This window comes from Pseudophryne corroboree, chromosome 11 (genome assembly GCF_028390025.1).
Source record: "Pseudophryne corroboree isolate aPseCor3 chromosome 11, aPseCor3.hap2, whole genome shotgun sequence".
Taxonomy (NCBI): domain Eukaryota; kingdom Metazoa; phylum Chordata; class Amphibia; order Anura; family Myobatrachidae; genus Pseudophryne; species Pseudophryne corroboree.
Window position 1 is genome coordinate 178,524,046 of NC_086454.1, and position 6,153 is coordinate 178,530,198.

Here is a 6,153-nt window from a genome sequence, read left to right on the forward strand (position 1 = left end):
CCTTTTTTGGTAGCTTTTACAGTAAGTTAAACTTTGGGAAATGTAAAAGCTACTTTAGTTTCATGGAAAATAAAGTTGTCAAGGACAAATGAGCTTAGCTTTCTTCATGCATAAAAAGCAGTACGTAGCTGGCAGGATTTGTACCTGCGTGGGGGAAACCCCTATAGATTTCAAGTCCATCGCCTTAAACACTCGGCTACAACTACCTGACCTCGATTGGATGGTGCCACATGGAAATCAAAACATTTTTCCTGTTGGCAGAAATATCTGATACATTTTATTTTAATTTGCTTCAATATTAATATGTAAACTTTGTGAAATATAATAGCTAGTATAGTTTAATGTCAAATATAGGTGTCAAGGACTTTTGATCTTGTACTAAATTAATTAGAAATCAGATCCTTTAATATCACACCATGCCAACACTAGTGCTCATGAACTGTAGTGTACATTTTACGGACATTTTATCAAATAATAATCATTTAAAATATATTAGGTTTTTCATTGGTCTATTCCACAGGTTCTCAAACTCGGTTCTCAGAACCCCACACAGTGCATGTTTTGCAGGTCTCCTCGCAGAACCACAAGTAAATAATTAGCTCCACAAGTGGACTTTTTAAAATGTGTCAGTGAGTAATTAATACACCTATGCACCTGCTGGGTTACCTGCAAAACATACACTGCGTGGGGTCCTGAGGACTGAGTTTGAGAACTTATGGTCTATTCCTTAATAAAGTTTGGAATTATAACAACTGACACTGCACAATTAATAGTTTGTTGATTACCAGACATTATTTCTTACCTTTCATTACATCTCTACTGCTGTAAATCCAGATAGAAAGAATCTGCATGCACAAGTTGCCACTGAGAAACATTTATACAAGGTCACAAGCATGTACATAGAATGCAGGAAGACACTGTCTGAGATTATATGGTTTAAAAAGAAGTCCATTGTAAAACAGGATATATATGTAGGTGAGCTAAGCTGAGATTGATAACTCAATTGTTAAACATAACATGCTTTGATTATCTTCATCTTGAATGCATTTCGTTTTTAAACCAGCTTGAAAAGCAAATGGATTTTGAGTCCATCACCTTAACCACTCGGCCACAACTACCTTAATGTTGTTTCACTGACAAGCTGTGTGCAAAATCAATGTTTTCCTTTTTTGGTAGCTTTTACAGTAAGTTAAACTTTGGGAAATGTAAAAGCTACTTTAGTTTCATGGAAAATAAAGTTATCAAGGACAAATGAGCTTAGCTTTCTACATGCATAAAAAGCAGTACGTAGCTGGCAGGATTTGAACCTGCGCAGGGAAACCCCAATTGGATTTTAAGTCCATCGCCTTAACCACTCAGCCACAACTACCTGACCTCAATTGGATGGTGCCACTTGGAAATCAAAACATTTTTCCTGTTGGCAGAAATATCTGATACATTTTATTTTAATTTGCTTCAATATTAATATGTAAACTTTGTGAAATATAATAGCTAGTATAGTTTAATGTCAAATATAGGTGTCAAGGACTTTTGATCTTGTACTAAATTAATTAGAAATCAGATCCTTTAACATCACACCATGCCAACACTAGTGCTCATGAACTGTATTGTACATTTTACGGACATTTTATCAAATAATAATAATTTAAAATATATTTGGTTTTTCATTGGTCTATTCCACAGGTTCTCAAACTCGGTTCTCAGAACCCCACACAGTGCATGTTTTGCAGGTCTCCTCGCAGAACCACAAGTAAATAATTAGCTCCACAAGTGGACTTTTTAAAATGTGTCAGTGAGTAATTAATACACCTATGCACCTGCTGGGTTACGTGCAAAACATACACGGCGTGGGGTCCTGAGGACTGAGTTTGAGAACTTATGGTCTATTCCTTAATAAAGTTTGGAATTATAACAACTGACACTGCACAATTAATAGTTTGTTGATTACCAGACATTATTTCTTACCTTTCATTACATCTCTACAGCTGTAAATCCAGATAGAAAGAATCTGCATGCACAAGTTGCCACTGAGAAACATTTATACAAGGTCACAAGCATGTACATAGAATGCAGGAAGACACTGTCTGAGATTATATGGTTTAAAAAGAAGTCCATTGTAAAACAGGATATATATGTAGGTGAGCTAAGCTGAGATTGATAACTCAATTGTTAAACATAACATGCTTTGATTATCTTTATCTTGAATGCATTTCGTTTTTAAACCAGCTTGAAAAGCAAATGGATTTTGAGTCCATCACCTTAACCACTCGGCCACAACTACCTTAATGTTGTTTCACTGACAAGATGTGTGCAAAATCAATGTTTTCCTTTTTTGGTAGCTTTTACAGTAAGTTAAACTTTGGGAAATGTAAAAGCTACTTTAGTTTCATGGAAAATAAAGTTATCAAGGACAAATGAGCTTAGCTTTCTACATGTATAAAAAGCAGTACGTAGCTGGCAGGATTTGAGCTTGCGCGGGGAAACCCCAAAGGATTTCAAGTCCATCGCCTTAACCACTCGGCCACAACTACCTGACCTCAATTGGAAGGTGCTACTTGGAAATCAAAACATTTTTCCTGTTGGCAGAAATATCTGATACATTTTATTTTAATTTGCTTCAATATTAATATGTAGACTTTGTGAAATATAATAGCTAGTATAGTTTAATGTCAAATATAGGTGTCAAGGACTTTTGATCTTGAACTAAATTAATTAGAAATCAGAGCCTTTAACATCACACCATGCCAACACTATTGCTCATGAACTGTATTGTACATTTTACGGACATTTTATCAAATAATAATCAATTAAAATATATTAGGTTTTCATTGGTCTATTCCACAGGTTCTCAAACTCGGTTTTCAGAACCCCACACAGTGCATGTTTTGCAGGTCTCCTCGCAGAACCACAATTAAATAATTAGCTCCACAAGTGGACTTTTTAAAATGTGTCAGTAAGTAATTAATACACCTGTGCACCTGCTGGGTTACCTGCAAAACATACACTGTGTGGGGTCCTGAGAACTGAGTTTGATAACCTATGGTCCATTCCTTAATAAAGTTTGGAATTATAACAACTGACACTGCACAATTAATAGTTTGTTAATTACCAAACATTTTTTCTTACCTTTCATTACATCTCTACAGCTGTAAATCCAGATAGAAAGAATCTGCATGCACAAGTTGCCACTGAGAAACATTTATACAAGGTCACAAGCATGTACATAGAATGCAGGAAGACACTGTCTGAGATTATATGGTTTAAAAAGAAGTCCATTGTAAAACAGGATATAAATGTAGGTGAGCTAAGCTGAGATTGATAACTCAATTCTTAAACATAACATGCTTTAATTCTCTTCATCTTGAATGCATTTCGTTTTTAAACCAGCTTGAAAAGCAAATGGATTTTGAGTCCATCACCTTAACCACTCGGCCACAACTACCTTAATGTTGTTTCACTGACAAGCTGTGTGCAAAATCAATGTTTTCCTTTTTTGGTAGCTTTTACAGTAAGTTAAACTTTGGGAAATGTAAAAGCTACTTTAGTTTCATGGAAAATAAAGTTATCAAGGACAAATGAGCTTAGCTTTCTACATGCATAAAAAGCAGTACGTAGCTGGCAGGATTTAAACCTGCGCGGGGAAACCCCAATAGATTTCAAGTCCATCGCCTTAACCACTCGGCCACAACTACCTGACCTCAATTGGATGGTGCCACATGGAAATCAAAACATTTTTCCTGTTGGCAGAAATATCTGATACATTTTCTTTTAATTTGCTTCAATATTAATATGTAAACTTTGTGAAATATAATAGCTAGTATAGTTTAATGTCAAATATAGGTGTCAAGGACTTTTGATCTTGTACTCAATTAATTAGAAATCAGATCCTTTAACATCACACCATGCCAACACTAGTGCTCATGAACTGTATTGTACATTTTACGGACATTTTATCAAATAATAATCATTTAAAATATATTAGGTTTTTCATTGGTCTATTCCACAGGTTCTCAAACTCGGTTCTCAGAACCCCACACAGTGCATGTTTTGCAGGTCTCCTCGCAGAACCACAAGTAAATAATTAGCTCCACAAGTGGACTTTTTAAAATGTGTCAGTAAGTAATTAATACACCTAAGCACCTGCTGGGTTACCTGCAAAACATACACTGCGTGGGGTCCTGAGGACTGAGTTTGAGAACTTATGGTCTATTCCTTAATAAAGTTTGGAATTATAACAACTGACACTGCACAATTAATAGTTTGTTGATTACCAGACATTATTTCTTACCTTTCATTACATCTCTACAGCTGTAAATCGAGATAGAAAGAATCTGCATGCACAAGTTGCCACTGAGAAACATTTATACAAGGTCACAAGCATGTACATAGAATGCAGGAAGACACTGTCTGAGATTATATGGTTTAAAAAGAAGTCCATTGTAAAACAGGATATATATGTAGGTGAGCTAAGCTGAGATTGATAACTCAATTATTAAACATAACATGCTTTGATTCTCTTCATCTTGAATGCATTTCGTTTTTAAACCAGCTTGAAAAGCAAATGGATTTTGAGTCCATCACCTTAACCACTCGGCCACAACTACCTTAATGTTGTTTCACTGACAAGCTGTGTGCAAAATCAATGTTTTCCTTTTTTGGTAGCTTTTACAGTAAGTTAAACTTTGGGAAATGTAAAAGCTACTTTAGTTTCATGGAAAATAAAGTTATCAAGGACAAATGAGCTTAGCTTTCTACATGCATAAAAAGCAGTACGTAGCTGGCAGGATTTAAACCTGCGCGGGGAAACCCCAATAGATTTCAAGTCCATCGCCTTAACCACTCGGCCACAACTACCTGACCTCAATTGGATGGTGCCACATGGAAATCAAAACATTTTTCCTGTTGGCAGAAATATCTGATACCTTTTCTTTTAATTTGCTTCAATATTAATATGTAAACTTTGTGAAATATAATAGCTAGTATAGTTTAATGTCAAATATAGGTGTCAAGGACTTTTGATCTTGTACTAAATTAATTAGAAATCAGATCCTTTAACATCACACCATGCCAACACTAGTGCTCATGAACTGTATTGTACATTTTACGGACATTTTATCAAATAATAATCATTTAAAATATATTAGGTTTTTCATTGGTCTATTCCACAGGTTCTCAAACTCGGTTCTCAGAACCCCACACAGTGCATGTTTTGCAGGTCTCCTCGCAGAACCACAAGTAAATAATTAGCTCCACAAGTGGACTTTTTAAAATGTGTCAGTGAGTAATTAATACACCTAAGCACCTGCTGGGTTACCTGCAAAACATACACTGCGTGGGCTCCTGAGGACTGAGTTTGAGAACTTATGGTCTATTCCTTAATAAAGTTTGGAATTATAACAACTGACACTGCACAATTAATAGTTTGTTGATTACCAGACATTATTTCTTACCTTTCATTACATCTCTACAGCTGTAAATCGAGATAGAAAGAATCTGCATGCACAAGTTGCCACTGAGAAACATTTATACAAGGTCACAAGCATGTACATAGAATGCAGGAAGACACTGTCTGAGATTATATTGTTTAAAAAGAAGTCCATTGTAAAACAGGATATATATGTAGGTGAGCTAAGCTGAGATTGAGAACTCTGGGGCAGATGTATTAACCTGGAGAAGGCATAAGGAAGTGATAAACCAGTGATATGTGCAAGGTGATAAACACACCAGCCAATCAGCTCTAATGTGTAAATTAACAGTAAGGATCTGATTGGCTGGTGCCTTTATCACCTTGCACATATCACTGGTTTATCACTTCCTTATGCCTTCTCCAGGTTAATACATCTGCCCCTCAATTCTTAAACATAACATGCTTTGATTCTCTTCATCTTGAATGCATTTCGTTTTTAACCAGCTTGAAAAGCAAATGGATTTTGAGTCCATCACCTTAACCACTCGGCCACAACTACCTTAATGTTGTTTCACTGACAAGCTGTGTGCAAAATCAATGTTTTCCTTTTTTGGTAGCTTTTACAGTAAGTTAAACTTTGGGAAATGTAAAAGCTACTTTAGTTTCATGGAAAATAAAGTTATCAAGGACAAATGAGCTTAGCTTTCTCTATGCATAAAAAGCAGTACGTAGCTGACAGGATTTGA

General features: G+C 35.6%; 5 non-coding genes across 5 annotated transcripts; all 5 read right to left on the bottom strand.

The window, feature by feature from the left end:
• Positions 1-123: 123 nt before the first annotated feature.
• Positions 124-206, bottom strand: TRNAS-UGA (transfer RNA serine (anticodon UGA)). The gene has a single exon. It is a non-coding gene; the product is annotated as a tRNA-Ser (tRNA).
• Positions 207-1,286: 1,080 nt separating this feature from the next.
• On the bottom strand, positions 1,287-1,369 carry TRNAL-UAA (transfer RNA leucine (anticodon UAA)). Its single transcript has one exon. It is a non-coding gene; the product is annotated as a tRNA-Leu (tRNA).
• Positions 1,370-2,449: 1,080 nt separating this feature from the next.
• On the bottom strand, positions 2,450-2,531 carry TRNAS-UGA (transfer RNA serine (anticodon UGA)). The gene has a single exon. It is a non-coding gene; the product is annotated as a tRNA-Ser (tRNA).
• Positions 2,532-3,610: 1,079 nt separating this feature from the next.
• TRNAS-UGA (transfer RNA serine (anticodon UGA)) lies at positions 3,611-3,692 on the bottom strand. Its single transcript has one exon. It is a non-coding gene; the product is annotated as a tRNA-Ser (tRNA).
• Positions 3,693-4,772: 1,080 nt separating this feature from the next.
• Positions 4,773-4,854, bottom strand: TRNAS-UGA (transfer RNA serine (anticodon UGA)). The gene has a single exon. It is a non-coding gene; the product is annotated as a tRNA-Ser (tRNA).
• Positions 4,855-6,153: the final 1,299 nt, after the last annotated feature.